This window comes from Ursus maritimus (genome assembly GCF_017311325.1).
Source record: "Ursus maritimus isolate PB19 chromosome X unlocalized genomic scaffold, ASM1731132v1 scaffold_X1, whole genome shotgun sequence".
NCBI classification, from domain to species: domain Eukaryota; kingdom Metazoa; phylum Chordata; class Mammalia; order Carnivora; family Ursidae; genus Ursus; species Ursus maritimus.
Window position 1 is genome coordinate 85331823 of NW_024423319.1, and position 11168 is coordinate 85342990.

At 42.3% G+C, this 11168-nt stretch overlaps 1 long non-coding RNA gene across 1 annotated transcript in view; it reads left to right on the forward strand.

The window, feature by feature from the left end:
- The first annotated feature begins 2523 nt into the window (after positions 1-2523).
- Positions 2524-11168, forward strand: part of LOC103665851 — a 25175-nt gene continuing 16530 nt past the window's right edge. Inside the window, exons 1-2 of the long non-coding RNA XR_569422.2 lie at positions 2524-3204; positions 3348-3514. This is a non-coding gene — a long non-coding RNA (uncharacterized LOC103665851). The remainder of the gene's footprint in view (positions 3205-3347; positions 3515-11168) is intronic.

An 11168-nucleotide genomic window follows, 5' to 3' on the forward strand; every position in this document is an offset into this window, starting at 1 on the left:
GAAAGGAAAGGAAAGGAAAGGAAAGGAAAGGAAAGGAAAGGAAAGGAAAAAAAAGAAAAGAGAGAGAGAAAAGCCAACCTTTATACAGTGTTTACTATCTGTCGGGTAGACACGGCCCTCAGCACTTTACATATATTAAATTTTTAAACCTAGGTACCACAGCTAGGAATGGCAGAGCCAAGATTCGAATCCCAGCAAGTCTGGCTCCAAGCTTTTAAAATGTTATAGATTCTTTCAGATGCCAAAGTTTTAGGTGTTCGATTTTTATTAACGTTCTGTTTTCATAGTCTGTTTTTATTTCCATTGAAAGCCGTGTAATTATAGATTTTATGTTCTCTCTGTATCGTACGAAGGTAACTTTCTTTAAGCCAATAAAATTTTACTCAAAAAAGTCAGTGGCTAGATTAATATATCCCTTTTGAAGCATGAATACGTTTTAATAACGAGAACTATGTACACACAGTGAAAATACCAAGGCTTCAAAAGTGTAATTGGGAAATGCACTTCTTAATTATAGTGTGTGAGTTTAATTTCTGAAAGTCAATTCTATATGGAAATTTAATGTAGGGTTTATTCCAGCAAAACCCTACAGGGAGTCCCTTTGTAAAGCGAATAGTCAGCTCGTGAATTAACTCTTTTTCACTCTTTCAGTGTGTGTGCTCTTTCTCTGGCTTCCTCTGCCAATCTGATAATTAGATATTTGAACAGTTTTATATACTCTAGAAATAGCATGTATTTTCTGTATCATAACCAGATTAGTTCCCCATCAAGGCATAATCAACAATAAATGCCAAGCCTTAGTCCGGGCAGTTGCTGACTTTGCTTAAGGTTAAAGGAAGTATGCTGAAAAGAGATAACTGTAGTGAAACTGCTCAGACCGAGCCTTCCAGATTTCTTGTGTGAGGAATTGCACTTCTTATTACTGCGTTCTTCCTGTCTGCGTAATACCTGGGAACAATTTATTCCATGTAATGCCACTCCCATCTTGGTAGTAAACTTTTTCCTGAAGAGGAAGATTTTTAGGCATGCCCACTTATTTGATTGGAATTTTCACAGATGACAGTTGATGATTTTCAAGTTTTTCTTGTGCAGCTTGTAGCAGGTTGGGATTAAAGGACTGTGCAGATTGGTGTGAGTGTGTGTGTATGATGTGGGTGTATTGTATGTGTGTGTTGGAGCGGGTAGCTCAGGTTAGAATGTGAATCACAATAAATGCAAAAGTGAAAGCCTCTGCGTGGCTCTCATGCTCCCGACCACTTCCTGAAGAACCTGCCACGTGGGCCCCAGACTTGGACTTGAACTTGGGTCCTCAGGACAGGAAGAGTCCGAGTCCCCCGTGGTAAAAGCCTCTAGTAGACCTAAATGTGTAAAACCTGTTTACTGCTGTCAGACAAACTCGAACTCTTGGTTGCTTCAGTTGGAATAAAAAATCGTCAACGGACAGCTATGGAGTTTTATTTTTTTATTTTTTTTAATATTTTAATTTATTTATTCAATAGAGATAGAGACAGCCAGCGAGAGAGGGAACACAAGCAGGGGGAGTGGGAGAGGAAGAAGCAGGCTCATAGCAGAGGAGCCTGATGTGGGGCTCGATCCCGTAACGCCGGGATCACGCCCTGAGCCGAAGGCAGACGCTCAACCGCTGTGCCGCCCAGGCGCCCCCAGCTATGGAGTTTTAAATATTTGGGAATAGAGCCAGAGCTTTGCCGTCCCTTAAAAATAATCTTGCAACTTTCTCATTTACATGATTCCGTCCTTTGAAACCATTTAGAACGTGCCTTCTGATCCCGTAATGTACAAGTTATAAAGGAAATATGTGAACTTGTCAGATTAACTACAATCACCAGCCTAATAAAACTGAGTCACATCCAAAAGGGCTCCACTTACGCTACCCTCCCGTTCTAGGGAAAATGTGGCCGGGGGAGGCAGTGTGAGTCATCACCTGGTTTGTTTGACATACGCTTCCTTCCATAAATTGGGAATGGCAAGCAGCACAGTGTTCTGGGCTTGTCTCGGAGAAAGAGCTGTTGCAGCCTTGCATGATCAAAATAGGGCCTTTAGGTTTGAAGGATGAAGTTAAGCCCATGTTTTGGCTTCAGATGTTGGGGGAAGGGGAAACTGACAGACCCAGACAAAGAACATTTGTAAGTACCATGGGGGCGGGCGGCAAAGAAACCGTAGGGGGTTTTCACAATTGAATTTTTCCTAGGATATAAATATTTAAGAAATAAATTGGAGGCGTTTAAATAAAAACAGATTGGTAGGTAGTTCGTTGGGGGGCAGCTCATTTACTTAGTAAGAATGTTCTTGATGTGAGCAGTCTAAAATGATGACACGAGAGAGAGAGCACGGGGCGGGGGGAGACCTATATATGATTTGGTAGTTACCATACACGTTTGCAAATTTGTCGTGACATTGTTTAATTTTGCCGGAGTTACCCAACCATTTTGAAAGAAACGCATTTTGGCTAAGAAACTTCTTCGTGGCAAACTTGGAATCTCCTTCACCGGTATTTTGAGGGGATGGGAAGAGAGGAGACTTACATGTCTCTTATGTGTTTTCCTACAGGAGTTTTAGAGAGGTTCCCTGGAGCCTTTTATAATAAAGCCGTTTAGAATGCAAAATTGTTGGGGAGACCGTGGAGGAAGGAGGAGTATATTTATAGCTGAAGTGGGTTTGTAAACTCAGCCTCTGCCTTGGGATTAATTTTTAATATGTGCCAGGCATTCCTCTGATTTCCATCCTGGCTTGGTTGTGGCTCTTTTCTCTCTGTCTGTGTGAAGCTTGGGTGTTCTCTGTTTTAAAGCCGGAGTTGTCACAGCCTGGGCGTTTTCTGTTTCGGCTTATGGCTTTTTTTTTTTCTCTTTTCCTGAATGAGTGTCCTTTGTGTAACCCCAGTAATTCAGAAATCCTGCAGTCATAGGGACTGCCCTGTCATGTGACTTAGGTACTAGGCGCTGCCTGTGATTGGTCAGCAGCTAATTGGCGGGTCTCTATAAGAGGTCCCGCTTCGGGTGTCCAGCCACTCTCCTGCCTGGAGTGCTGCTCGACAGAGGCAGAGGTGGGAGGGGGGGTGGCGGATGTCCAGTGATTCAACCACATGTGATAGATGACCAAGTGACTGCTTCCTTGGGGTCCGCACATCAGTGGAAGACACCCACACTGGTTGTGGCTGACTTCATCAAACTCTGGCTCCCCGAACCGGTAACTGTCACTTTAATATAGCTTACTGATTAAACTCAGAAAAATGCAGCTAAAGTTTTTTTTTTTTTTTGCCAGGAACTTGTGTGGACTTACTCCCTGTTCTCCCCCCCCCACTCCCCTTGTTCTTATTCGTTTTGTAACAGGAATGAAATGCAGTTAACTCTTTAGAAAACTTTCGCAGGAAAAGCGCCTTGTGTGATCTGGAACAAAGACATTTTATAATCAGATTTATCAAGCTGTGAAGAGGGAGTTTTAGCGAACGGAAGCAGCAGCATTCTGTCACCAGGAAATACTGCTTTATCCAGAATTGGTAAGTGAAAAGTGGCATCGCTCCCTAATAGATATCATATGGTGTATGTGGGAATTGTAAAATTGTTCACAGACCCCTAACAACTGTGTTGAACCAGAGAACACATAAACAGGGTGAGGAATTCGAGAGAGAAGTAACCCAAGAATATAGCATAAAGGCTGGGAAGAAGCCAGGTTATTAACAAAGATGAGCTGGGCTCTACCAGTTTAGACAAATACATGTAATATAACTCATTGGCTTCCCCCCCAGTTCTTTTTAGTGGGGAGAGACAAATCAAATGGGTTGTTTGGTAGAGTTGGGGCATTGACATTCCATGGGTATAGATTTCCATTTAGTCTGAATAGAATGTATAGTATTTGAAGGGATGCTTTCAGAATTCCTCAGCTCACTCTTCTATCTCTCCCTCCACCCAAGGATGTCAAGCATTTAGTTAGAACTCTACAAAATGAAAGTTTAAGTAATGCATTGGAAACATTTTCTACTGATCGTGAAGGGCAGATTAAGCTGGTAATAGACTTTTTTACATTTGTGTCATGAATTTTTAAGACTGTTTTATTGGATTACAATGAGTACAACAAAAGGGTGGATATTTCTAAATGGTCCGTCTTGTTTTGAGAGATTGTGATTAGCTGTTCTTACTAGTGAACATGTGTCTGTCTGTCTTCCTCTGAAACAAATTCAGTTTTGTCATCTTGAATCTGAGCTGCCCCTATGTTTAAAATTTCCAGAAAGATACAATAAAGCTTCGAATACCTGTGTGCTATACCATAGATTCTCATTTGCCAACTGTAAAAAACCACAGTTTTGTATTAGGCATTTTATATTTGATTTCTTGATTTGGCTTTTTAAGAATGATTGTGCCGGGAAAGTGGACTAGAATAAGAAAATATAATTTGAAGGGTGGGAGGCTACCTGATCTTACCAGTTTTCTTATTGGTCAATAGAAGCAATCATGTGATGTCTACTTACAGAATCAAATGGGGAAAAAAAATGTTGGTTAACTGCTAGTGATTATATAGGCAGTTTTGGTGATGTTCCTTTATGAATGTGACTGTATATAATTGAAATTGTTATTGACAGAGTGGTAAGTTTGGGGTTATATAGGATACAGCGTTATTTATTTGTTTTTTTTAACGACCTTAAGCCAAATTGAAAGTTGACTCTGTCTGTCTGACTTTTGCTTCCCATTCCGTTAAATTGAAAGGGAGAAATGTGTAATAAAAAACAGGATCTCAGTGTTGCAGTTTCTCTCTGTTGGCACTGGAGTGCGATGAGGTTGGAGGGGAGGGGGATGAATCTAGGAGGATCTGTTAATTATTTTTTTCCTTACACACTTTGAGAACTCTTGGTCAATTTTTCTCAGACTAGTAGTTCTCAAGACTTTTGCCTAAGGATTTATTTTCAAAGAAGTAAATAAAAAGCAAGGTGAACATAGCCGTTAAGGGCAGTCCAATAAATCAGACTGGTGATCCAAACGTGTGACTATTACAAGTTATTTGACTTAGTTAAGGTGTGGCTGAGGATGGGGAAAAATGCTATTTGTTTCCCTGAAGCCCCTGAATTTGGGGGGTGTAGAATCTTGAAGGCAGAAAAATGGTGACAGAGCTTTAAGATATTTACAGCTAACTTCTATCCGACTGTGAGCTTGTGTTCAGTGATTCAGAGCTCAAAGTAATTGTGAATTTCATGTAAATACTTGGGCGAAATCATGATGATTTAATAAGCTGGCTAAATACTGCTATGCTTAATGGAAAAAAAAAGCCTCTGTAATTTCTAGGTTTTACTCATCCATTTAGAAGCCATTGTTTCGAATGACAAAAATATAATAGAAGCAGGTTGAAACAATGGATACCCGAAAGTAGATTCCAGAACAATTCTTTTCAATCTCCGTGTTTTTAATTCTGTCTGCTCTTTTGCTATCAGTTTCTTAATTTTCAGAAATATGTTGTAAAATAACTACCATAACATTGCCCTGAATTCTCCACTTGGGGTTATTGAGGGGATTAATATTTTTGTATACTCTGAAAAGATATTAATGGTATGCATATGTCTTTGTGGGCCTGAGAAACGACAAACTGAAGGGATTCTGGGCAAAATAATGTCTCGAAAATTGTATCTGATGTTTGCATATTCAGGGATCTAAACACGTTCCCTTTGGGCTTGTTTCTTAAATTTTGGCGTGGTGTGCAGTTTTGTCCAATGGCATTTTTTTTGGAGGTAGGTATACGGCTGTGTGTATATATTTGACTGGAGGGGGGGGACCTTTAATTGTCAGTGAAACAAGTGGCTGTTTGTTAGAACCCAGATAAGCCTCCTAGTGTTGTTCCTATGACAACTGAGGGGTTGGGTGTTGAAATGTAGCTTTAAGTTCTCGGTTTGGAAATGTCATTCAGACCTCCCACTACAGTCTCATTGAGTAGGAGGATAATGAGAAGGGGAAAAAGCCATGAAGCAGTAGGAGTATCTCCGTTCATTTCATGTCTTCCTGACTTGCCTTTGTGTACAGATCGCCATGGGAGTGGTAAACACAGGTTGTGAACAAAGCGATACTTCAGGATAAAATAAATGGAAGGGGGTCAGAAAAGTTGGGGAAGATAAATAACAACATATGGGGATAATAACGAGGCAGGAGAAGGCGGCTTCCATGGGTTTGTGCAAATCCTTTATCCAGTGCTGACCAGCAGTGAGAACATCTTGAACCAGTTACTGTGCAGCTTTTCGAGAGCTGCAGACCTTTCCTTAAAATGCAACGCGGAGCATTCTGCGTTCCTTTGGTAGCAGGACACTTTACCACTTTGGCATGACGTTGGCTCACCTCCTCTAGGCTGGCCGCAGAGGATACGGTTTGCTTTGAAGGTACACGTTTTTAAGTCAATTATTTGTCATTTCGTAGCTTGTCTGTTTCCTGTGGGAAACATAAGGTTGTACTGTGAAGATCGTGGTGAAACTTAAGTTTTTCTCCAGTATTCAAACATGGCTTTGAAAAACCCTTCGAGACTACTTGCGACCTGTTTGTAGAGATGACTGGTTGGCTGGCTGTCTTTCGGGGCACTGTATTTGGGTTGCGGGGAGGGGGTTGTTTAGATCATATTTGGCATAGATTAATTATGCAGTCATGAATTTTCCATGCCTGAAGGGCTTCCTATTTTCCACTCCTAAGTGGTTTTTGACTATTTATTTGGTCATTAACCACGTCCGGAAGTCAGAAAGGAAGAGAAGACTTCAATGGGTTTTGCCCCTTACTTACTATAATATATAGGTCCACCATCTCTTCTGAATCCAGAAAGCTCTGAAAACCAAAAGACTGTCATGTAAAGAGCTTAGTAGTAAGTCCTGACCTGGACCACCGATGGCTATTTATCGTCTCTGTTCATCCCACTTAGTAGCAGTGTTTGTATGTCTTACTGTAGAAATAGTAATGTGTTTGATGGCGGAGCGCAGACCCCCCCCCCCGGGAGTGTTTTATAGGTAGAATAGTCACCCCGTCATCTTTATCAAATCATCAGCAGCAGAGTGTCAGATAAGGGTTTGTGGACCTCTGATTACTGAGACACATGGAGTTTGCAGTCTATGCCAGGCACTGCTGTAAGTGGCTCACGGACCTCCAGAGGAGTGCCTGGCACATAGAGGTATAAAATGCTTTACATATATTCACTTATTTAATCCTCACAAAAACTGGGTGTCGCCAATGTGATCGTCATCCCCATTTGACATGGGGAAACTGAGGCACAGAGTGGTGACGCAACTTGCCCAAAGTGACACAGTAGGAGAGCCCAGGTTTGGAAGCAAGCAGTCTGACCGGAGTCTCCTCTTAAGGAGCCCACGGCAGGTAGGAGAGAAGCCTGGAGACGTGGCCCTGGGACTCTTGACTGAGTCCGAGGGGCGGGTCAGCTATGTACCTGATTCCTAGTCACCCTGTGCCCTGGTGTCATCAGAAGCTGATGACCCCACCACCATGGTCATGGTCAAGGGCCTGCTGTGGCATGCTTACACCAGGTTCTCCTGGGTGGGAGTGTGGGAGATCCGGGGGGCTGAGAGGCTATTAATCTCTTTTCAGGCTTCCCAGCATTGATCTGCATCAGCGGGCAGCCTGACTTCTTTATCTTGAAAAATTAAGACACACGAAACAACTCTTTCCTCAGCCCCAAGGAAAACGATCTTGAGTGGCAGGCGGGAAAGTCTCTGAGACCCTTTTCCGGACCCCTAACCCCGCAGGAGGTCTGGGCTCTGCTGAGGGCCTGGGTCGCCATGGAGGGAGTGAGCTCCCTGGCTTGGGAGGCACACTGGGACAAAGCAGGGGCCCCTTGGGGGGAATTCAGACAGCCTGGGGAACTTGGGCTGCACGACTCTGAATGCACAAAAGGATACTTCTAGCAGTACTTTCAAAACAGTTTAAAAGGCATCTAATACCTATGTATTTCTAGGGCTAAAAAATCTCATTTATGCCAAGCTGACAGCCGCCTTCCCATTGTACTCCCCAAATTCGCTATCCCTCTATTCTGCTTGATTTTTCTTGTTCGCACTTATCTCCGTCTCATGTATTACTTATGTATTCGCTTGCCATTTCGGTCAATTACTGGCAGACATGTTAGTTTTTGAACTCACTTAAGGATCCTCGATTTCCTTCTCTTTGATCTCCATCTTCAAACTTATTCCCTCCCATCAATCTCAGACTTCTATCAATGATGAAAGTTTCTCTGCGCATTGCGTTTTCTTACTTATTAGTTATTTTTATATTCACAACCCTGAGAATTTCTTAAACAAACAGTTTTGATTGTGCAATCAGTATTTGGAGAACTGATGTCTTCATTCAGGAGAGGAAACTAGCCACATTTGAATATAATCGCTGAGTATTTTTAAAATCAAGACTATTTTAGATTACTAAGGAGGATATGCAAAGTAAAATACTTTCATATTTTGTGAACTGCCTTCAATTTAGACAGGGAGCTTGGGAACTATACCAAATATTGATTCCAGTGAAAACATGGAAACCCTCGTTTCCGTGGGTTAACAGGCTAAACCCACCTACTGGGTACTGCTTTTTCGGGGGGAGGGAAAAATTAAGGAAAAGACCCATATAAAACAATTCTAAAATATTACATTAAAGAATGTAAGTGATCTAATTCTTGGACATTTCCTAGCTCAAGTTCCTAAGTTCTCAACTGTAACCTATTGCCTTTGAATCCTATGTTGATTCTGGTTTATACATTCCAAAGTATTTCGGATAATCTAAAACACAAAATGAAAAATACATATATCGTATTAACTAAATAATGCAGTCACGTAACTAGATCATTAGAGTGCTTACATAGTTGATTTTCTGTCTTTAATTCTTAAGGGAACAGATTAGATGCATATAAAATTGAATACAATATGCTTTTGTAAGTATAATATTTGGGACATTTTGGTTTTCTTTGTTATATTTTAATAGCAAAATAGCTTCTTGTGCTTTCATTCCCGTGGTCAACCTAATGAAGTAATACCTTGCTTAAAAACAAAGTGTAACTGCTTACTTGAAGGTAGAAGGTGGAGTCATTGCTTATGAAAAGCAAGGTAAGGTGTTATCTTAAAGGATCTTCCTTTCCTGCCTTGGAAGACTTTCATTCTCCTTAAGCATTTATTCTACTAAAAGCCCATTGCTGGTGGTGGCCTTGGAGGAATGCTTTAGTTTTCCCGCCTCTCCTAAAAGCAAGATGGGTAAAGACTTTTTAAATGAAAGCCCATCGATTTCTCTCAGTTCAGATTTGTGTGACGTCTACGTCGAATGAGACTAAAGTTCTTAAAAATGAGAGCAACTGAGTTGAGTTTGTACAGGCCCAGCGAGAAACTTCCCAGGGTGCTTTCAAAGTTCTGATCACCTGGGGAAAAAACTCTCCGAACTTCCAGGCATTTTCTAGTGAGTATCAAGTATGTGACAGTGGTTACCCTGACCCCAAGAAGGTGCCTGTTGACAGCACCCATTGAAGTGCTTGCTCCCCGAGAGTCCCAGGCTTTGGAAACAAGTAGCCCTGTGCTTCAAGCTCATTCTGCCCCTTGCTGGTTGAGTAAACTACTCCATTTATTTCCCTAAGCCCTAGAGAGTGGAGTGTCAGTCGGAACTAGCTCAGAGGGCTGTCGGGTGAAATGAGAGAACACGTGTAAGGCACCTGCTGTGATCACTGGATTAGTGGTGCTTAACACACTTGAGTTCCCTTCCCGCATCCTTTCGGGAACAGACTTCAGTTTAGTCTCAAAGCCTGCGGATCCGTTCTAATAAGTTCTAGGTCTTTCTGTTTTGCATCAGATGAAGGAAAACAGGGATGGCAATGGTGGCCGCCATTTCCCCTCCACTTCGCCCCCGTGTTCTAGGTAGGCACTCTCACAAGTGCTCTGCCTGCATTGTCCTGTTTAATCCTCCAGACAAACCACTGGTGCAGTGAGTATGCCCATTTCATAGATGAGGACACTGAGGCACAGGGCTGGGGGACATGTTTGGGGCCACTCATTCCCCTGATAAGCTGGACCCACAGTCTGGATCCAGATGGGCTCTCACCAGTATAGACGGGTAAGAACTTCTGGCAGAAAAGCAGAATAAAAGTTGACTGAACCTGAAAGTCTCAGAAATGGTCTTCTCATTTCTATTCTGCCAAGTGTCACATCTTCCAGGCCTGGCCCTCTCAATATTGAAATACACAGTTGACTTTTTCTGCTTCTTATTTCACGAATCGACGGGAGCAGTTTTAGTCATTTGTGTTTTATGAGTTTAAATTAGGCCACTAAAGTCCAAGAGGGGAATTCCTTGTTTTCATTTGATCTCATGCACTAACAAATTTACTCATGTAACTTCCCCTATTTTTTTTTCTCTCAAATGTTTTCACTTGAAAGTGGGGGTGGGAGGGAGAAGTATGTGAGCATTTGGGTTCCAGGGATGCACTTTCAGTAGGCTTTCTGGAGATTCTTGATCTGGTATAGAATGAATCCTTAGGAAAGTAAAATGAGTAAGAGTGTATAATGACTAATGTTTTTCTCCTTTATCTCCATCTAGTTCTGGGTGCAATCTGAAAGGGCAAAACTGCAAAGTCAGGAATTGCAGGGGGGCGCCTGGGTGGCTCAGTTGGTTAAGCATCTGCCTTAGGTGGCTCAGGTCATGATCTCAGGGTCCTGGGATCAAGCTGCATATTGGGCTCCCTGCAGAGCTTCTCCCTCTCCCACTGCTACCCCCCCCCACTTGTGTTTGCTCTTTCTCTCTCTCTGTCAAATAAAAAAGTAAAAATCTTTTGTCAGGAATTGCAGGGGGGCGCCTGGGTGGCTCAGTTGGTTAAGCATCTGCCTTAGGTGGCTCAGGTCATGATCTCAGGGTCCTGGGATCAAGCTGCATATTGGGCTCCCTGCAGAGCTTCTCCCTCTCCCACTGCTACCCCCCCCCACTTGTGTTTGCTCTTTCTCTCTCTCTGTCAAATAAAAAAGTAAAAATCTTTAAAAAAAGAATTGCAGGAAGCCATCTATGTGCATAAAAGCCTCCCTTTGGATGAGGAGTTGATTTTCAGAGTATGAGAAAGGGGTTTCACATTGAGAATGTCCTCCTCTTTCAAATGCGGGCTGAGAATTTGACTTGGAAGGTGAGAGGGGGCTACCCTAGCCCACGGATTCAGGGTGCTTAGAAATCTCTCTCTCT